The sequence below is a fragment of the Mauremys mutica genome, unplaced genomic scaffold, assembly GCF_020497125.1.
Source record: "Mauremys mutica isolate MM-2020 ecotype Southern unplaced genomic scaffold, ASM2049712v1 Super-Scaffold_100046, whole genome shotgun sequence".
Classification (NCBI taxonomy): Eukaryota; Metazoa; Chordata; order Testudines; family Geoemydidae; genus Mauremys; species Mauremys mutica.
In genome coordinates, this window is record NW_025423257.1 from 5,241,704 (window position 1) to 5,263,595 (window position 21,892).

Genomic DNA, 21,892 nt, shown 5'->3' on the forward strand with positions numbered 1-21,892 from the left:
AACCTAGTCTGGAATTTCACTTTAAATTAAAATGAAAGTGTCTTCTACCTCTCTGTGATATGGGTTTTCTATCTTTTATGAAGGCTCCTTGGTCATATAACTGCATGTTAGTTTTGTTTGACAGACTGTAGCTCAGATTTTTTGGGAAATGTCAGACAAATTACCATTTTTTTTTTTTACTTCAGGTTTGTTTTTCCCCCTGTCCCTGCATGACGACATGGAGAAAATTCAAATGCAGTTCAGTCAACAGGAGAGAATACTCCAAGCTGTTGAACATATTATCAAAGAAACAGTTCAGCTAGTGTTACTATGGCAACCTGAAGCATATTCTCACCAGCAACTGTACCATAGTGACTCTAGCTCAGGAACCAATCCATGCAATAAACCTCGATGCCAACTCTGCCCACATATCTACACCAATGACACCATCACAGGACCTAACCAGATCAGCCACACCATCACCGGTTCATTCACCTGCACATCCACCAATGTAATATATGCCATCATATGCCAGCAATGCCCCTCTGCTATGTACATCGGCCAAACTGGACAGTCTCCAAGGAAAAGGATAAATGGACACAAATCAGATATCAGGAATGGCAATATACAAAAACCTGTAGGAGAGCACTTCAACTTCCCTGGCCACACAATAGCAGACCTTAAGGTGGCCATCCTGCAGCAAAAAAACTTCAGGACCAGGCTTCAAAGAGAAACTGCTGAGCTCCAGTTCATCTGCAAATTTGACACCATCAGCTCAGGATTAAACAAAGACTGTGAATGGCTTGCCAATTACAGAACCAGTTTCTCCTCCCTTGGTTTTCACACCTCTACTGCTAGAACAGGGCCTCATCCTCCCTGATTGATCTAACCTCGTTATCTCTAGCTTGCTTCTTGCTTGCTTATATATAACTGCCCCTGGAAATTTCCACTACTTGCATCCGACGAAGTGGGTATTCACCCACGAAAGCTCATGCTGCAAAATGTCTGTTAGTCTATAAGGTGCCACAGGATTCTTTGCTGCTTTTGCAATGTTAGAGAGAATCATGAACTGCTCAGAGACCATTAATGCAGAGAAGCAGCAAAATTAATCAAACATAGAACTGGTTCTGACTTATTTCCTTGGTCTTAAAAGAGAACAACAAGGACCTGAGTCTCCTCCCTGTCAATAACCCCCTGCTCAGCCAATCAGGGATAGAGACTGAGGATGGGAGGCTGAGGGTTCTCACCAGCGAGCCCAAAGGATGGCCCAGGTCCACTGATGGGATCACTGCCCAAGCACTATTTCAGCCCCATATTTTTGGGTGGACCTCCCACAGTGGGAGCTGCAGAGCACTCCCCCGCAACACACACACACACCCTTCTGGTGTTGGGAGGGGAACAGGTAAAAGGACAAAGGAAGCAAGAGAAAAAGAGGAGGGAGGGAAGAGGTGAAGCAAAAAGAACAAACCCTAATGTCCCCAGTGATTCTAAGGGACAAAATCCGAGGTGCAGAATAAAATTCTGCCTCCTTAAGCTCGTCTCCTTCATTCTTAGAATTCAACTGTCACCACATGGATCAGACTGAACAGCTTTCAAACCTCAAGGAGGCTCTTACCTTCTAAACAGGGATGGCTGTTTTCTAGTAAAATCACTAAAAGGGAAGGAGAAGACTCGAAAGAGGTTCCTCCTGGCGCTCACGTCCGTGAACCCGAATACTCTCTGTCCTCAAAGAGAGACCTGGAGAAGGAGACTTGCTGAAGCAAAGCCACAGGGGTCTCTGAGGTTTCCCTCGCCCCTGTCCTGCTGGGCTGATGTCAGCATCTCTCTGTGAGGTCACCACCTCCCCACCACCTCTGACCAATAGTCTGAGGTCCTGCAAAAGGCCTTTGTGATGTCACTGCCATACCCCTCCCTCGCTGTGCTAATGTCCTGCCCCTGGCCAGGCACTTTGGAGGTTTGAGCTACTCCCTGTGGATCACCCCACTCGAGGAGCGTTCATTCTAGGCAGCAAGCCGGCTAGACAGGAAAACATCAGACTCTGCTCCCAATGCTACGCTCAGTTTTTCAGAAATTAGTCGATTTTATGGCCAGAAGAGACCATTAGAGCATCTAATCTGACCCCCTGCATATCACAGGCCTCCTGTAGGACACAGTAGCTACTTTTGAGGCAAACACATTCCAGAAAGGCATCTTGTCTTCATGAAATGACATCAGGAGATGGAGAATCCACCACTTTCCTTGGTAGCTTGTTCTTGTGGTGAATCATCCTCGCTGTTGAATTTTTGTGCCTTAGTTGTAATATGAATTTGTCTCTCTTCACCTTCCAGCCATTGGGTCTTCTTATGCCTTTCTTTGCTTGATTAAAGAGCCCTTAAATACCCAATCTTTTCTCTCTATTAAGGCACTTCAATGAAGTCACCTTTCAATCTTCTTTTGATTGAACCTAATCAGGTTGAGCTCTTTCAATAGCTCACTAGAAAGTATTTTTTCCAGTCGTCAGAACATTAGGTGGCTCTTTGCTGCTCCAGCTCCAATTTCATCTTTTTCAAATGAGGACACCAAAACTGGAGGCAGTATTCCAGTATCAGTTTCACTGATGCTGTGTCACCTCCTGTGACATTGACATAATCTGTAACTGTATAGATCACCATTGCGACCACTGTTCTATATTTGCAGCCAATATTACAGAGAAGTGGTTGTGCAAGGGGTCTATGGAGAGGTTCTGATTGGCTGATTATAATGATGCTATCTCTAGATGTGTATCCTTTTTTTGTAGTTGACATTATGAATATTGGCTCTATGCTGCCTGTATTTCAAATTTGTGCTCTGCTTCAGGGAATGATACCTTTGTTTAATTGATGAAAACATAAACTAGACACTTAGAGGATTGGAACTGATTTCAGCTGATGGACAGGTTTGCTGGGTTTTTATGCATTTGGACAGTGAAATGTTGAGTGTTCACATTCATTTCAAGCATCCTCGTATGGTGTAGCTCCTGAACATAATGGAGAATGGAAATGAAAATGTTTTTCTTTTCTTTAAGAGGGCACCTGGGTTTGAACAAAGGACCACTTGATCTGCAATCAAACACTCTACCCCTGAACTACACCCCCATTACAACAGGAATATGGAATCGTGGTCTCCAGGACTTTGAAGGACAGACCCTGCTTCATCGAGCTCCTTTGCCATTCCCAGACCATAGGTGGTTTTAAAAATGGGGTTTGATTAAACTTCTTAAATGTGGTAAACACCACAGCTTGCACCCCCACTGATATAGCTTCTCCCCATGACAGAGCTGCCACCTCCTGGGGAAGTGGATTGACTACACCAACAGGAAAACTCTCCCCCCTCAGCATGGAGCAGTGGTTCTCAAGCTGTGGGTCAGGACCACAAAGTGGGTTGTGATCCTGTTTTAATGGGGTCACCAGGGCTGGCATTAGACTTGTTGGGTCCTGGGGCTGAAGCCAAAAGTCTGAGCCCCCCAACCCAGGGCTGAATCCCTCAGGCTTTGGTTTTGCCCTCCCCCCACTGGGGCTCAGTCTTTGGCACCCCCCCTGCCCCCCCGAGTGGGGGGGCTTGGTCTCTCTTTCCAGGGCTACGTATTAAGTTATTTTGGCAGAAGGAGGTTGCAGTGAAAGGACGTTTGAGAAACCCTGGCATAGAGCATCTCCATTACTGAGCTGCAGCAGCATAGACTCACTGTTTGAAATATTGACCTGGCCTTAGCCTCTGAATATGTCTAGGCTTGGCTCCCTATGGCACCGTGGGTGATCAGACCCTGGAAGTACAGCCATGGAGACACCACACACCAGCCTTGCCTAGCTGGCAAGGATCAAACCTTCACAGAAAGACACCCATGGTTTTCTAGTTCAGCTCCCTAAGGCTCAGCCACAACCACTTAACACAGGGGCCTTTCTACACTCTGGTTCTCTTCTCACTGAAGGGTCATTACAAATTGTTTGCTCAGACCAGCTTCCCCAGCACACTCACTGCTGTGCAGCTCTGTACCTGTGGCCATGGCTGAACAGCAAGAATTCCTGCCCATTTCCCTACTGGCTGGAGCATGATTAGAGTGTGTTTGTGGTTAATGATGTTGCTGTAGATTTTTCATTCCCTGCCTTGGCAATTCAGACAGTCCCTTTTCCCGTTGTATCACCAGCACCTCTGATATTCCAATAACAGGGGCAGGGTTTCTCTGGGCACTGAGATTTTTGAGGGCATTGGGGGCTCCTTTCTTTCCTCACCCTGGAGTAAACTCAACTCTTTATTCCATCCTTGATGACTCATGGAATAACAGCAGCAGCATGAAGAGGAGAGTGAATATCTCACTGCCAGGGGGAAGGTGGACGCATCCCCTCTGTCTGACCATTGCCATTGCAGGAGAGAAGGTTTCAGTGGAATCGAATGCCCTGGCTCAGACAATAGACACAGAGAGGTTTTGCTATTCATGGATCTGTGCAAAGGAAATTGTGTGTCTGTGTGAAAATGAGGAGGGATATGAAATGCCGACGTGGTGGTGCCTAAGGCAAAAGGGAACCCTAGAGGATTAGAACAGGATAAGTTCTCAAGCAACATGATTCTTACTTTATCCATCTGTTAGTTTTGATTATTATCAATGGAAAGATTTTGCCATTGGGTCGTGTGTTTACACAGAAATTGACATTTACCAACAAATACGTAATTCTTCCAAGCCTGCCTATCCTGCCGGTGGTGAGTTTAGAGGGACACACTCACTATTCCCACCCCCCATGCCAGGCCTGTGCTCTCCAGAATGTCAACTTCCCACAGAGCTGGGATCCTTCCCTCATCTCCCCCCAGACCACTGCCCCACCCCCACTTCTGGGGTCCCCTCCCAACACTGTCCAACTCCCCTGCTGGCAGGATCCCTTCCCATTCCTTTCATTTTCTGCCTCCCCTCTGAGCAAAAGCTCTGCATTGTTCCCACACTGGGAATTGAACCCAAGCCACCTGGGTGAAAACCAGGAATCCAGATCACAAGACCATATGGGACTTGTATAGTTAATAGCACATTTACACCCAATAATTCAAAGTAGCCATTCAAAAAAACTTCAAAAACAGACTTCAAAGAGAAATTGCAGAGTTACAATTGATTTGCAAACTTAACACCATTAATTTGAGCTTGAATAAGGACTGGGAGTAGCTGGCTCACGACAAAAGCAATTTTCCCTCTCTTGGCATTGACACCTCCCCATCAATTATGGGGAGAGGACCACATCCACCCTGACTGAATTAGCCTTCAACACTGGTTCTCCCCTTGTACAGTAACTCCTGTCACTTCATGTTCCAATCTATATTTATGCCTCTATCTGCAATTTTCACTCCATGCATCTGAAGAAGTGGGCTTTTTACCCACCAACGCTTATGCCCAAATAAATCTGTTAGTCCTTAAGGTGCCACCGGGCTCCTCATTGCTTTTAATTCTAAGCTGATCTTAACCCTTTCAGTACCCTTGCAAACTCAGATGCTTCTCACCACAGGCTGGCTGGTGGCTTTTCAGCCAGGCTCTCCCCTTTCATCAGCGCTTCAGTTGCTTGGTGTGGGGGTGTCTGTAGATGTAGGTGACAGAGAGAGATAAAGCCTGGCAAATGTCTCTCCTTTTATCATGTCCTTTCTTCCCTCATGGCTTTGCCCCCCCTCCCCCCTTCAGAGTCAGGTGAGCATCACTGCGTCTCTCCAAGCAAGTCTGAGCAATTCCCCTGGGGTGTCCTCATGCAGGTGAGTCGTTGCATTGTAGCTCCCTTGCTGGACAATGACTGTCGATGGGTTGTTTGACACCCTGTCCAGGTGTTGGTTACTTTCCTTGCTGTTGCCACTGGGGAGCTAATATTTGGCTGACTCCCCCACCTTGCAGCACAGTGACGACCACACTGCACAATTCTCATGACTTCATATGCATGAATGGTCTACATCTATGGATAGAGAAGTGACTTTCAGCAGATCATATCCTTTCCCTGATACCTTACAAGTCATGCTCTATATGTAAGATCACGATGATTATGGGGGTTACAGCCGCTCCCCCAAAGGTATAGTATGTCACACTGAGATTCCATGTTCATTTGTTCTGTAACAGCATTACAGAGATCCAGTGACTGACCAATGGCATTTCCAAGTGCTAAAATAGCAAGCGATGTCGGTCTCTCATTGGCCATCAGCGACTGAAGATGTGGTTTAATGAGCCGGAGCTTCAAGGCGAGGGTGGCTCTGTCCACTGCCTTCCGTTGCGCTGCTGGGCCCCAAGTCCCTGGTGGCCAATGTGTGACGCTGGGAGAAGAGAGTGGGGTGGCAAGTGGCGGCAGGACTTTTGCCACCAGGGTCTAGCTGCCCAACTTCCTCCTTGGAGTGCTGGCCCCCCGTCGCCTTCTGGTAACCCAGGAACTAAGGCAGGAATAGGGTGAGGAAGCAAGTAAAGCCGAGCAAGGAAGGCAAAAGTGAATCTTGTCTTCATGGGCCGCTCGCAATGACGTCCTTTTTCTGTGCCACAGCTGACAACAACATCCCAGACAGAAAAGCAGGAGGCCAAAAAGAAACTGAGCAGCTGCTGAAGTAGTTCAGTTGGGAGCGTGCTAGACTAACAGGCTCTTCTATCCCCCTTTGTGCACGGGTGGGATGTTTTCTGAAAGTGCAGCAGTTCCTTTAACTGCCACGAGTCCCTCATTTCAGGCTATGCAGCAGGAAAAAACAGCATGGGCTTCTGCACCGAGTTGGCCCACCTGACCTTTCATTCTTCTCTTGCTCTTTGTCAGCAAGGGGAAGAAAAAGAAGCTCTCCCTCAAGCTGGAGTCACAAGGGCGACGTAAGGACGACTTCCTGAGTGCCGGCTCCAGTCCTCTGCTCTGCCAGCTGACCTATTGAAGGGCTGCCACCACTTTCTCCAGGTTTGTCCATCGGTCTGTGCCAGGGTGAGCAAGAGCCAGGCAGATAGAGTTTCTGTAGTGTAGTGGTTATCACGTTTGCCTAACATGCAAAAGGTTCCTGGTTCAAAACCAGGCAGAAACATGCTGGCTTCCTTTTGCCAGATCCCCTTGCTGTTCAGGAAGGCCTCCTCCTTCTCCTATTGGCCTGTCCGTGGGATAACTCCAACCCCTGCATGACAGAGGGTGCTGACAGCAGTGGAGAAAGCACCTTGGCGTCAGGCGGGAGAACCTAGAGGAGTGCGGCGTGTTACCTTTTGGAGGCTTGTGGCTTGGCCTCCTCTGCTGTTGGAGGTTGGCCGGTGGAGGCCGGCTCTTCCTGCTGGCCTCCTCTGCATGACTTGCCAAAGGAGGAAGTGAGGCAGGGATGGGGCAAAAGAGGAAAGTCGAGCTGAGGAAGGCAGGGCAGAAGCTAAGCGCCTCAGTGCGGCTAAGTGGGCTTAGTAGAGCGTCACCATTTGTTCTGCAAAACCAGGGGAGGTGTGGTTGGCTGCTGGGAGGCAGAAGCCTGTGCCTGCCTCTTGGCTTCCCAGGGGTGGCTACTTGCAGCCCAGGAGAGGAAGGGGGGTTCTAGGTGAAAAGAAAACAAGCAAAGCTGAGTGCAAGTGGAGAATGGCTGCTCTTTTATGGCCAACCTGGGGGCATGACTGATGGTTTTAGAGGTGGAGGCTGGGCTGGCTGTGAGCAACTGGGATCCAGGAAACCCCCACCTGCCCTTCTGAGGACCAAACCCATGGAGGTGCGGTTGGCTGCTAGGAGACAGACCCCTGTGCCTGCCTCTTGGCATCCCAGGGATGGCTCCTTGCAGCCCAGGAGAAGCAGGGTTCTGGGGGGACGGAAAAGCAGCAATGGCGAGGCTGAGTGGGCTCCTTTCTGGCCGACATGGTGGGCTGTGGTGCGTCTGGGAGTTGCCTGTAAGCCGTAAGTGGACTTGGTGCAGTGAAAACCGCTGCTCCATTCTGGCTGACCTGGGGGGTGCCATTGATGACATGGGAGTGGGGGCAGGGTGCTGGCTGTGCACAAATGGGATCCAGGAAGCCCCAGCCTGCCCCTCCAGGGGCAGAGTCGTCGTCTTCTCTCCTGCCATGGGGAGCCCGGCCTAGAGCCTGCCCAGCATGTGCTGCAGCTCGAGCATTAAGACTTCCTGTGTGGCCTGTGCTGGAGCTGACCCTGGACCCCTGTGGGGCACTGTTGGGGGAAATCCCGACTGCAAATAATTCTGGCCACAAGATCAACCCATTGGGTCGAATGGGGCAAGCTGGAGGCCTGGTGCCTTAGTCCGTGGGGCCAGCAGGTCAAGCCATTTTCCTGCATGTGGGGGAGGCAGCCGCTGTGGTTCGCCCTTCCTGCTCCCTGCGCTGCTGCACCCTAAAATCCCTGTCGGCCGGCAAGATGGGCTGGGAGCCTGGAGAGAGGAGGCAAAGGGGTGGCCCGAGCCCCCTCGGCCACTGCCCCTGCCCCAGGCAGCCCACAGAGACCTGATGCCTCCCCAAGTGACACACGGAGATGTGCCAGCAGCGCTAAGGTGGCTCCCTGCCCACTCTGCCCCCTCCCTCCCTGCCACACTGCTCCTGGAAGTGGCCGGCATATCCCTGCAGCCCTGAGTGCAAACGCCACAGCTGACCCGCCCCCGTATCCCACTGCCTAGGAGCCACTGTCGGAGGGGAGTGTGTGCCAGTCACTTTGGGAGCTGTGCTGCCCGAGGTAAGCACCTCCACCCCCGACCACCTCCTGCACCCCCTACCCCTGCCCCAGCACAGAGGCTCTCTGTGTCTTGAACAAGCACTTTCAAGGATTGGCCAAGAACTTCTGCTCTGTTTCTGTGAAAGAGACACAAAAAAGGGAGCCCAACGGACAAGTTTAGTTCGCAAGCACAAACTGGCAGGGCCAAGCCTGGATCTCTCGATTACTCAGAAGGCTCTTCAGCCAGCTCTTCCCAAAGGCCAGTCTCTAGAGGCTTTTATGACATGATGTACTTCAAAATAGCTCCCAGTAGCTCACATAGTCATCATTCACATATGGCTGTGATATGTCCTACAAACCATTCCATGTAAGTTATCATATGAAAGTCATGATCTGCTGAAATCGGTTATTCTGTCCAAATATGTATAGCATGAGGGTGTGTGAAGTTATGCATTTTGCTGTATGGTTGTTACTGAAATAGGCTATAATTTTGCTAGTGACCCCTGCCAAGGAGGGTGTTAGGGGGAATTCTATGTATTAAGGAGGGTAACATCCAGTAGGATGAGAAAATTGCTTGACCTAACTATTGCCTAGTGTAATAAGGTGTAAAGTTTAGATTTTGCTGTGGTCATACAGTGCTTAGTGCTCTGCGTTCTGGCCTCAAGAGCCATGGATGCAAGTGGAGTTACGATGACCTTTTCCTTATCTCCACATTTCTTATGTCCCTCCTTCTGACACTTGTCAGAAAAAACAACTGGTTTCTTTTGCAAGCATTTGCATTGCAAGGCAGAGGCAGTCCTCTCTGTTTCTGCAAAAGATTCACCAAAAGGTGGGAAGAGCAGACACATTTGTTAAGGCACTACTGGGAGCTGCATCCCTAACTGCACTTTACCTGGCAGGTGAGTCACCCAGCTTAGCCACGGTGCGACTCTCTGGGACTTTTCTCCCAACCGCTCCATTTTTCATCAATGACAATCAAAAGGAAGGTGACATGACATCTGTGTGTGAACATCTCCAGGGAATCACAAGGATGTGTGGCGCAGGCTCTCGTGTTGCAGCAATTGCAGTTGAAGCAACCGCCATGCCAATGCCAGTCATAGCAGCGTTTTCATCAACTCCAGGTTTGTGATTTGATTGTTTCCAATGTTTCTCTCCAAAGAAGCCTTTTCCTTAGCAAGCAATGACTTGGATACCAAGGGAGGCCTCTTCTGTTTCCTAGAAAGACAGAGGAAAATGTGAGCAGAGGAGACAAAAGCCATACACCAAGGTACCACTGGGAGTTGAACCCAGGATCTCCTGTTTACTAGACAGGTGCTTTAGCCAGCTAAGCCATGGTGCCTGCCTGAAGAAAGTATTTGCAACTGTTTCATTTGATGGTTCAAGTCAACACCTGCAAATTCTAAAGTACAGATGTTCCCCATTTCCCTCAAGACTTGCAGACCTTGAGGTGTCTGGCTCTCTGTGCACAGAAAGCCAGAGCTGAGTAGACAGAGGGCTTCTAACATGTGCCTCTCCCACCAGTCACTGTGATCATATAATGGTTAGTGATCTGTGTTTCAGTCGCAGCAACCTCGGCTCAGTTCTGAGTCATGGTAACCTTTCCTTCAGCTCCAGACTTCTCATTTGCCACTTTCCATGTGTGGTGGGCTGTCTGCCCCAAACAAGCAGGAGAAAGATTAAGGCAGCCTTGAAGAGGCTGTGCAGAACCCAGCCTATCAAGAAAGGGCTTATTGGGAGAGCCAATCAGGAGAAGGCTTGCTGGAGCAGCCCATATATAAAGAGCTGCTCAGCAGCGCAAGAGTTAGTCACTCCTTGGAGTTTGAGGAGGGAGGATTGGTTGCCAGGGAGGAAGGAAGGAAGGAAGGAAGGAAGCAAGCAAGCAAGCAAGCAAGCAAGCAAGCAAGCAGGGAGGGCACTATGATCAGAGTAGTGCTGGGGTAAGGGGTGCATGAGTGACCTCCTGGCTGACTACTGCCAGACTAAGGCCCTGATACAAAGGTGGAGGAAGGTTCTAGGTCTGTTGGGAAATGGTCCAGGGAAACAGATGGCAGGGTTGGAGGTTCACACCTTTTGCCTCAGTAGCCACTGACACAGGTGGCTACACCCTGGACTGCAGCCGGCCACTGAGGCAAGTGTCTGGGTAGAGGACATCCCCCACCCACCCAGAAGGGGGGAGAGAACTGAGTGGGGCACAGCCAGAGGGCTGTGTCCATAAGAGGACACTGAAGTCCTGAGAGCAACATGGGTCCTAATGATAGAACAGATGGTGGCCAGACGCTACTAGATGAAGGCGCACCGGTGAACCAGAGCTAATTGCTAGGATGGTCAGCAGGAGGTGCTGCAGTGAGGCATCCCCCATGGCACCAAGACTCAGCTGCAAGGAAGGCTCTCTCTGTCTTGAACAAGCACTTAGAAGGATTCTGCTGACAGATCTTTTCTTTTTCTGAAAAGAGATACAAAAAAAGGAGCCAACAGACACACTAGGTTCGGCAGGGAAGAACTGGCAGGCCAAGCCAGGCTCTCCTGATTAGTAGGAAGGTTCTTCAGCCAGCTCTTCACAAAGATCACTATCTAGAGACCTTTTAATAGCCACTGCAGATGTTCACCACAAAAGAGATGCCAAAATGGAGTTCTCCACTGCCTGCAGCCATCATGCTACCAGGAGTTCTGTGCACAGAGAGGCCCCTGCTGGTGGGAAAAGGCTTTGGTAGAGATTCTTCTGACACCACCCGTTCTCATATAGTGTTTAGCGCTCTGTGTTGTGGCTTCAGCATCCACAGATGCCAGTTCAATTGGGGGACATTTTTCCTGTCTCCACATTTGTCTAATGGCTCCTTTCAACACTTGTCACCAAAAAGACCTGTTTCTTTTGCAAGTGATGTACAGCTAGGCAAAGGCAGTCTTCTCCATTTCCTCAAAAGATCACCAAGCTGTGGGGAGAGGAGACACATTCAGCCAAGCTGGATGCTGAATCTCCTCTTTATTCAGCAGGTGTCTGTGAAGGACATAAATCTACACCGTGCAGAGGTCAAGAATAGGACTTTATTACACACAGCGCTGGCAGAGTGGGCTTATTAGGCTCAGAGACACTGTTAATTAATTAATTACAATAGAATATATAGATTTTCCACGGGCGGGGGAAAGTGACAGGCTAGGCAGTTCCACACCCCGGGACGGGTTTTGCAAGACAGGATAAGCACATTAGCCAATGGTTAACAGATTAGATAATGTCTCCACCCATGGTCTCAAGTTAGCAAGTTAACATTTCATTAATACTTTGATAAAATGTTATTAGTATAAAATATATATGTTGAATTCTGATTTGGGATCCATAGGAATGGAGCAACACCTTTGATTTTCCAACAGGTACATTCCTGGGGGTTAAAGCAAAGAAAGAGTGAAAGTATATGGCAATAAAGATTGTTTTCTGTGTGTCTTAAGGCAGGCATTGGTCCCTTGGAAGGGAGGTGGAAGGATGCCATATCTTATACTGACGTGCCAACTTTTCATAAACTCAAGGTTGGATGTGTGGGAAGAATGTCTCCCTAGAGAAGAAACAAACACAATAGGAATAGGGATTCTTTGTTCAGTCTGCAATTCTGAATAAGACACAATCATTTAGTTCTAAGCTCCAACACCTGGCAATTTGCTGACCAGGCCTATCTTAGCAAGCAAGGCTTTCTGTTTACCCAGCTTTCTCTTAGCTGGTCACTATCTGGACTTTGGGTCTGGAAAAGAACTGGCACAATCCATAGACCAGGTTGTTATATAAAATGCACATGGCTTTGAACCCTTCACATACAGTAATGGCAAAGTTCTTGGTTCAGGCTTGTAGCAGTGATGGAATAAACTGCAGGTTCAAATCAAGTCTCTGGAGTCTATTCAAAGCTGGGATGGGTCATTCAGTCCTTTGTACAGAGCTTCAGTTTGTAGCAAAGGCCCTCCAGAGTTATGAAGCAGGATTGAAGACAAGATGGAGACGAGGCATCAGCCTTTTATAGTCTCTTGCCATGTGGTCTTTGCTTTCTTTGTCCCAAGGACACTCTATCCAGCACGTGGCATAGAAAAACCTTAGAGTTCTGTCCATAGGCAGGTCCCTGCTACCTTGCTGAGTCACAAGGCATATCTGCCTTCTCTCAATGGGGCAAATGTATAGCTGATGGTCCTTAATGGGCCATCAAGCAGGCTAGACAGAACTGACACCAGCTTGTCTGGGGTGTTCCCCGGAAGCAGAGCACAAGTTTGAAATACAGGCAGCATAGAGCCAATATTCATAACGTCAACTAAAAAAATGATACACATCTAGAGATAGCATCATTATAATCAGCCAGTCAGAACCTCTCCATAGACCCCTTGCATGACACCTTTCTACAATACTGGCTGCGAATATAGAACAGTGGTCGCAACGGTGATCTATACAGTTACAGATTATGTCAATAACGTCACAGGAGGTGACACGGCATCACTGAGACTGATACTGGAATACTGCCTCCAGTTTTGGTGTCCTCATTTGAAAAAGATGTTGAGAAATTGGAGCTGGGGCAGCAAAGAGCCACCAAATGTTGTGAGGTCTGGAGAAAAATGCCTTCTAGTGAGCTACTGAAAGAGCTCAACCTGTTTAGCTGATCAAAAGAAGATTGAAAGGTGACTTCACTGAAGTGTTGAAGTGCCTTAATGGAGAGAAAAGATTGGATATTAAAGGACTCTTTAAAATAGCAGAGAAAGGAATAAGAAGACCCAATGGCTGGAAGATGAAAAGAGACAAATTCATATTACAACTAAGGCACAAATATTCAACAGCGAGGATGATTCACCACAGGAACAAGCTACCAAGGAAAGTGATGGATTCTCCATTTCCTGATGTCATTTCATGAAGACTAGATGCCTTTCTGGAATGTGTTTGCCCCCAAAGTAGCTCTTGTGTCATACAGGAGGCCTGTGATATGCAGGGGGTCAGATTAGATGCTCTAATGGTTTCTTCTGGCCATAAAGTCTACTAATTTCTGAAAAACTGAGCGTAGCATTGGGAGCAGCATCTGATGTTTTCCTGTCTAGCCGGCTTGCTGCCTAGAACGAACGCTCCTTGAGTGGGGTGATCCACAGGGAGTAGCTCAAACCTCCAAAGTGCCTGGCCAAGGGCAGGACATTGGCACAGCAAGGGAGGGGTGCGGCAGTGACATCACAAAGGCCTTTTGCAGGACCTCAGCCTATTGGTCAAAGGTGGTGGGGAGGTGGTGACCTCACAGAGAGATGCTGACATCAGCCAGGCAGGACCGGGGCGAGGGGCCAGGGAAACCTCAGAGACCCCCTGTGGCTTTGCTTCAGCAAGTCTCCTTCTCCAGGTCTCTCTCTGAGGACTGAGAGAGTATTCGGGTTCACGGACGTGAGCGCCAGGAGGAACCTTTCGAGTTTTCTCCTTCCCTGTTAGTGATTTTACTAGAAAACAGCCATCCCTGTTTAGAACGTAAGAGCCTCCTCGAGGGAAGGGGCGTCATGGGGTGTCACAGTTCGGATGCTGGTGGCCCCCCCATGTATGGAAGTTCCCGCCCCCTGCTCTGTGTTCGCAGGGCAGGAGAGCAGCATTCCACGGCAGTGATTTGCTCCTGGCTGCCAGAGCAGAGCAGCAGGCTCAGCTGCCAGAACTTCCTGGAGCTAGGAAAGGGGAGGGGCCCAGCCTCTGTAGCAGGAATGCAGGGCAGGTGAGTTCACGGCGGGTATGGTGGGATACTGGCGGAGGCCAGTTAAGGTGATTTAATGACCAGCAGCATTTACACTGGCATGCTGTCACTGTAAGTTTGCTGCAAAAAGCTCTAGGCCTCTCATCGAAGTGGTTTTATTTTGTCACGAAAACAGGGCAGTTTTGTCGCCAGACGTGGCATTGGAGTGTGTACACCAGCCACACCAAGCTGCCGACCGAGGGAGCGTTGTGTGTTCTTCACACACCTGAGCAATATATTTCTGCTGAAACAACTTTGTAGTGCAGACCTGGCCAAAGATTCACTCACACACACAGCTTGCAAGGAAAACGTCACCTGCTCCTCTGCTTTGCAGAATCCAAACACAAGGAAAGCTTCTCAGGGCCTGGTGGAGATGGCAGGGAGTCAGGTGTGGGCAGACACTATATCTTACACCCAGGCAGGCACCATGGCTTAGCTGGCTAAAGCACCTGCCTTGTTAACAGGTGATCCTGCGTTCTACTCCCAGTGGTGGCTTTGGGGGCACCTGGTATTGGCTACTGTCAGAGGACAAGATTCAGAGCTAGATGGGCCTTTGGTCTAGCCTAGTGTGGTTTTTCTCATGGTTTAAATTACACTCACGGGCACTGATAATAGAGTTACTGAAAGTTTGGGAGTTAGGCACTGGTAGATCAGTGGTCCAAGCCTCTTGTAGACACCCCCCGACCTCTGGGGCAGGGCCAGGTCTGAGCTCTCGCACCAAACGCTCATTGTGGCTGCCAGAACCTGTGAGTGGCTCATTTCGTTTGCACCCTGGGTTGAGTCCTGCTTTGTGCACCGTGTCTGAGAATGAAAATCCTAAACCACCCTTTGAAATGATGAATGCAGCAGGACGTGTCATTGTCCCTGCCCCAAAGCAGACAGACCAATGGAGAAATGTCATCGAGTCCAAGGTAATATTCACTGCGGTTTTACCATTTCCACTTGCTAAACTCCCTCCTATTTGCCCAGCCCAGGTGTCCTCTGCCTCAGCTGCTGCTCCCGGCCTGCTCTAGAGTCAAACATGCAGGGCCCCCAGGGGAACAGAGGCTGGGACAGGGCAGTAGCCTGGGCTGGGCAGATGCTGGGAGTTTTCGTTCCCTGAGAACTAGCCTGGCTCCCTTCTCAACAGCAAACAAATCAATTCCACGCCCCCTCCCCAGAAAAATCAGCCTGGAGCCGAGGGCAGCAGGGGATGATTCCCTCGAGTTCCCACCGAGGCAGGAGAGAACCCAGGGCCTTTCTAGCAGAGCTTATGGAACCGACGTGGGGAAACCAGCCTTTAATAACAGGCAGTTCACGTTTAAGCTCAGTGTTTTTAACAATTTTTACAACCTTAAATCACCCTTCAGTCGCAGTGTCACTATCCATAACATTGCTTCAGCCTTATAGGTTCCCAAGTGCAAAACTCAACATCTCTTCAAACACACGAGAGTGCAGATCAGTCCGTGTTCAGAGTCATCCCACATAAAAGAATCATGTTGCGGTACATATTGGCCTCAGCATGTGGCCGTTGCCTTTCCCTCCGCTCTGTTAAAAGGTTTGGTATTTTGCACAGAAACTTTCTTCCCTCAGGAGAGACCTGGGAACCGAGGCTGCCAGACAAACACCTTTAAGAGGAGGCGTAACCTGTCAAAAAATGATCTCCCTCCTTCGGTTCAGTGACCGCCTCAAATGTTACTTATCCCGGCAGAGCCGGAGGATTGAAAGCAGCTACATCAAATCCCTGTGTAGCTAGCAGGAATGAACACAAACACTCCCTGGTATCTGAAGAGATGTTTAGTTTTACCCTTGGTAAACTAGAAGTCTAAAGGGAAGGAAGGTGGTGCCATAATAAAGAGTGAAACACAAAACAATTATCATAGTTATGCCCATAGTGACTGCAAAATATTTCTATATTCTTCTTCTTATCATCAGTGTATTATTTTCTCTGGCGTCTATACATTGACTATGCCTTGACCAAGAAATTTGAATCCTGATAAAATAATTGACTACCCCTGGTTAAGGCAATAGACTTGATACCCACTCAGGCGTCTCTACCCAGGTTCAGGTACTAACAACAGTGGCTGCCTTTTAGCCATAGCTTTTAATCAGGGCAATACATTGATCCCGTGAAATCATTTCCCAGCCGGAGTCCATTGCCCACATTCCTTAGTGCATTGGGCCACCATGTGGACGTTTCATTTCCCTCCTCGATTTCACACAGAGACACAATTTCCTTTGCACAGATCCATGAACAGCAAAACCTCCGTGTGTCTCTTGTCTGAGCCAGGGCATTCGATTCCATTGACACCTTCTCTCCTGCAATGGCAATGGTCATGCAGACGGGACGAGGCCACCTTCACCTCTGACAGTGAGATATTGGATCAGCTCTTTCTTTACGCTGCTGTTGTTAGTCCATGAAACATCAGGGATGGATGCAAGGCTGAGTTCATGCACCAACCCCCTGAAACATTTCAGTGCCCCAGAGAAATCCTGACCCCGGCTATTGGCATGATCTGGTGGAGATTCGAATAGGAACGGGACGGTCTGAATTGTCAGTGTGGGGACTGAACAACAATCTATAGCAATGTTGTTACCCACAAACACACTCTAATCATGCTCCAGCCGGAAGGGAAATGGGCAGGAACCCTTGTTGTTCAGCCATGGACACACTTACACTAATGCACAGCCAGGAGTGTGCTGGGGGAGCTGGTCTGAGCAATATGAAGTGACAATTCAGTGAGAACAGAATCATTGTGTAGTGAAGCACCTATACATCAAGTAGTTGTGGCCGAGTGGTTAAGGCGATGGACTAGAAATCCATTGGGGTCTCCCCAGGCAAGTTTGAATCCTGCCAACTACGGAAGCATCAGTGTATTGTCACTGCTCTTGTTGTAGTGCCTGAGCATCCACAGAGCCAGACCTGGTCTCACTCTGAGGCTGTCTACACTTAAAATGCTGCTGTGACACTGCTCTAGCACTGTGGAGTAGACAGTTGCTACAGTGAGTGGAGGGGTTTTCCATCCCTGTAATAGCTACATTGACAGAACAAGCTTTCCTTTCATTTAGCACTATCTAACCATGGCTTAGGTCAGCTTAATTATACTGATTCCAGGGTTTTTCACATCCTGAAAGACGTACTTCTTAGAGGGTTTATCCCATCATGCTCCCATTCCCTGGTCCTTCTCGCATGACCTGAGAGCAGCAATACCCGCAGTTCAAGAGGTGCAAACAATTCAATGTTTATTGGGGTAAACTTCCAGCAAGCAATGATTCCAATTTCCTTCCTCGGTATCGCCCTTCCCAGCTCTGACACCACAGAGGCTTGTCTGTGTCCCTGTTCCCATTCCCCCCTTAGCAAAACATAACTCCAATTCCTCTACCCCCATTCCCCCCCTTACTTCCTGATTGACTGCATACTATATAGTAAAACTGGAGTTCTGCTTAGCTATACCTTAACCAATCATTTTACTTAAATGTAACTAACCAATCCCAACATATTGTAACATGATTATCTAACCAGTTATACCCCACCACCTGAATTGCTTTACACCCAACAAATTAATTATACAGCAGACAGAAACAATCACAGAACCAGACAGAGATTATACAGACAAGCAATAGGAAAGTGGAGACTACAGTGATAGAACAACAAAGAAATGAGGATTTCAGACCCCAGCTATTGATAAGTGAGTTGTTGCCAGACAGGATGCTATCATGGTAGAGGTTGTGGATGCTGGTTGCTCAACTGTCTGGCCCCCAGGGCAGGATTTTGAGGGTCTCAGAATGCCAGCACCCATCTTTTGTTCGCTTAAAACGTGAGCAGGGAGATTCCAACACCGCAGAAAAAACGGTTACTTACCTTTGTAACTGTTGTTCTTCGAGATGTGTTGCTCATATCCATTCCAGTTAGGTATGCGCGCGCCGCGTGCACGTTCGTTGGAAGATTTTACCCTAGCAACCCCAGTGGGTCGGCTGAGCGCCCCCTGGAGTGGCGCCATAACGGCACTGCATATATACCTCAGCCGACCCACCCGACCCTCAGTTCCTTCTTGCCGGCTACTCCGACAGTGGGGAAGGAGGGTGGGTGTGGAATGGATATGAGCAACGCATCTCGAAGAACAACAGTTACAAAGGTAAGTAACCGTTTTTTCTTCTTCGAGTGATTGCTCATATCCATTCCAGTTAGGTGATTCCCAAGCCTTACCTAGGCGGTGGGGTCGGAGTGAGACATGGCGGAATGCAGGACCGCAGAGCCAAAGGCTGCGTCATCTCTCGACTGTTGAACCAGAGCATAGTGAGAGGCGAAAGTTTGAACCGACGACCAGGTCGCTGCTCGGCATATTTCTTGTATCGGTACGTGTGCCAGAAAGGCAGCGGAAGACGCCTGGGCCCTGGTAGAGTGGGCGGTGAGATGGCCCAAAGGGACATTCGCCAAGTTATAACAGGTGCGTATGCACTCTGTGAGCCATGAGGAGATTCGCTGCGACGAGACAGGAAGACCTCGCATTCGGTCAGCAATTGCCACAAAGAGTTGAGAGGATTTGCGGAATGGTCTTGTCCGATCAACATAGAAAGCCAACGCCCTACGAACATCCAGGGAGTGAAGTCGTTGCTCTCGCGAGGATGCGTGAGGTTTTGGAAAGAAGACCGGAAGGAAGATGTCTTGGTTATTGTGGAACGCAGACACTATCTTCGGGAGGAATGCTGGATGCGGACGTAGCTGCACCTTGTCCTTATGAAAAACGGTGTACGGTGGGTCCACCGTGAGCGCTCTGAGCTCAGAGACCCGTCTGGCTGATGTGATAGCCACCAGAAAAACGGTCTTCCATGACAGGTACAGCAAGGAACAGGTGGCTAATGGCTCAAAGGGTGGGAACATGAGCCTGTTGAGGACCAGATTGAGGTCCCAGGTAGGAGTCGGATGGCGCACCTGGGGGTAGAGATGGTCAAGGCCCTTTCTGAAACGGTGTGACGGGGCGGGACAGCCCCACACTGGTACAGCGGGGGTTAACCCTGCTTTGATAGCAGAGGAGGCCACGCCCAGGAAGCTCTGCTGGGCGTGCTCCAACTGGCAGACCGGTATAAAAGCCTGCAGGTCTGCTCAGTTGGGGCTGACCACCGGGGGAGAAGGACGCAGACTGTCAGCTCCTGCAGGAGGAGAGCCAGTGCGCCTGGACCGGGGCGTCAGCCGAGCAGAGGCCGTACCGGAGACCCCGGGGGGGGGTGGGCGCCTGCTGGGAGGGACCTACGGGGGAGCCGCTCCCACAACGCCGACGTCCGGCTAGACAGGGTAAGAAGTGACCCAGGGGACTGTCAAGACTGACAGCCTTAAAGCTGCAGTACCGCTCGGCGTGTTGCGGGCGGATCCCCGCCGAGCGGGGGGGAAGAGGGGGTTTGTTGGACTCTGGCCGCTAGGCCGCGCTACCCCGCTCCGAAGAGGGGGTTTGTTGGACTCCGGCCGCTAGGCCGCGCTACCCCGCTCCGAAGAGGGGGTTTGTTGGACTCCGGCCGCTAGGCCGCGCTACCCCGCTCCGAGGAGGGGGTTTGTTGGACTCCGGCCGCTAGGCCGCGCTACCCCGCTCCGAGGAGGGGGTTTGTTGGACTCCGGCCGCTAGGCCGCGCTACCCCGCTCCGAGGAGGGGGTTTGTTGGACTCCGGCCGCTAGGCCGTGCTACCCCGCTCCGAGAGGGGGTGTTTATGTGAACTCTGACCAGTAGGCCGTAATACGCCGGTTACCAGTGGCAGGCCGAAGAACAAGAGAGTGGCGCGGCGCTAGGCTCCAGCTCGCCCCTGCCACCCGGGGGTGCTGGGGTACCAGACCCGTCACAACTGGCACCTGACCAAGGACGATTCCGGGCCTGAGATAAGGTCCCAGACGCCCAAAATGGACCCCAAGAAACTTTTGAAGTGGCTGCTGGAGAATCAACAGCAGCAGCTGGCGCAACAGCAGCAGCAGCAAACTCAACTGCTCCAGCAGCTGGCGGCCCAGCAGCAGACACAAGACGCACAGCGACAGGAACAGCAGCAGCAGCTGATCCGGGAGCTGACAACCCAGCAGCAGGCGAACCAGGAGCGGCTGGTTCAACCGATGGCAACACTAATCGGACCGGCACCGAGTACGCCTCTAGGGGCCATCAGGGGCAACCCTGGCGAGGGTCTCGGAGGATTGCCTGTACGCCTAGCTAAGATGGGGCCGGGGGACGACCCCGAGGCCTTCCTCGTGACCTTTGAACGAGTCGCGACCGCCGTACAGTGGCCCCTCACCCATTGGGCCACGATACTGGCACCCTACCTGACGGGCCCAGCTCAATCGGCGTACTGTAACCTGGACCCCCAAGACGCACTGGACTACACGAATGTCAAGGCCGCCATCTTGGACGAAGTCGGCGTCAGCCCAGAGACTTACCACCAGCGACTCCGTCTGGAACGATATACGCTAGGGGCCAGGCCACGAGCCGTGGCCCAGCGAATCCGGGACCTCTGTTGGAGGTGGTTGGAGCCGGAAGGGCGGACAGGCGTTCAAGTAGCAGAGATGGTGGCCTTAGAGCAGTTCCTGCAAGCCCTGCTGCCGGGAGGGAAGGTATGGGTGCAGCGACACCGCCCCAGGACCCTCGCGGACGCAGGATGGAGGACTACCAGGCCGCAGGGGGGGGATTGAAGACCAACCCCAAGGGGGGAGAGCCCGGTGAACGGAGCCCAGGGCAGGCCCGGGGGGCACGTAAGGGGGACGGGGGCGATCCTCGCCGGCATGCCCAGCCCCCCGGAATACCAGTAACCTGGGGCCCTAGGGCGACACCCCAAGGAGATATCCCGAGACGACAGGAAGAGGCACCAGTGAGGCAGGGCAGCCCCCGCCACAACCCTATCGAAGAAGGGAGATGTGACCGCTGTTACGAGTGCAGTCAGATAGGGCACTTCAGAAGGGAGTGCCCGTACATCGATTGCAATTATGGGCAGGTGTGGATGGCGGGTCACCGGGCCCGGGCTTGGGAGCCGGGGAAAATAGTTCTGCCGGTGAAGGTGGATGGAACGTCTGCCTGGGCCTTATTTGACTCCGGGTGTAGCCAGACGGTTATTCGGAAGGGGCTGATTAAGCCCACCGGCCCCGCCGGGGCCCCCATCCAGCTACAGTGCATCCACGGGGATGTGAAGCTGTACCCCACTGTCTGGGTACAGCTAGAGGCGGCCCAACACCGGGCGCGGTGTCTAGTGGGGGTGGCCCCTAAGTTGGCTTACCCCGTGGTCTTAGGGCGTGACTGGCCGGGCTTCACGAACCTCTTAAGGGAAGGGGCTACGCCGCCCGGGAGGAGAACTGGGAAACGGGCTAGACGACCGGGACTATTAGGCCAGCCAGCGGCTGAGGACCCCCTAGAGGGGCCCTCGGGGAGCCCCGGGAGAGGGGTAAGGAGCCAAGTCCCGACCGAAGCGCCAGCAAGCGAGGGCCAGGGCTGGCTAGAGGTGGACACCGACTTCCTCGAGGAGCAACGAGGGGATACCACCCTCAGCCAGGTATGGAAACAGGCGACTAGCCCACCGGGGGGGGAAGACCCGCCCCACCGCCAGCCACAAGGGCCCCGATTTGAGATCCATCGGGACTTA

General features: G+C 50.9%; 3 non-coding genes across 3 annotated transcripts; 2 read left to right on the forward strand and 1 right to left on the reverse strand.

Annotated features, from left to right (window-relative positions):
- The first annotated feature begins 6,923 nt into the window (after window positions 1–6,923).
- On the forward strand, window positions 6,924–6,996 carry TRNAV-AAC. Its single transcript has one exon. It is a non-coding gene; the product is annotated as a tRNA-Val (tRNA).
- Window positions 6,997–9,859: 2,863 nt separating this feature from the next.
- Window positions 9,860–9,933, reverse strand: TRNAT-AGU. Its single transcript has one exon. It is a non-coding gene; the product is annotated as a tRNA-Thr (tRNA).
- Window positions 9,934–17,071: 7,138 nt separating this feature from the next.
- Window positions 17,072–17,153, forward strand: TRNAS-AGA. The gene has a single exon. It is a non-coding gene; the product is annotated as a tRNA-Ser (tRNA).
- Window positions 17,154–21,892: the final 4,739 nt, after the last annotated feature.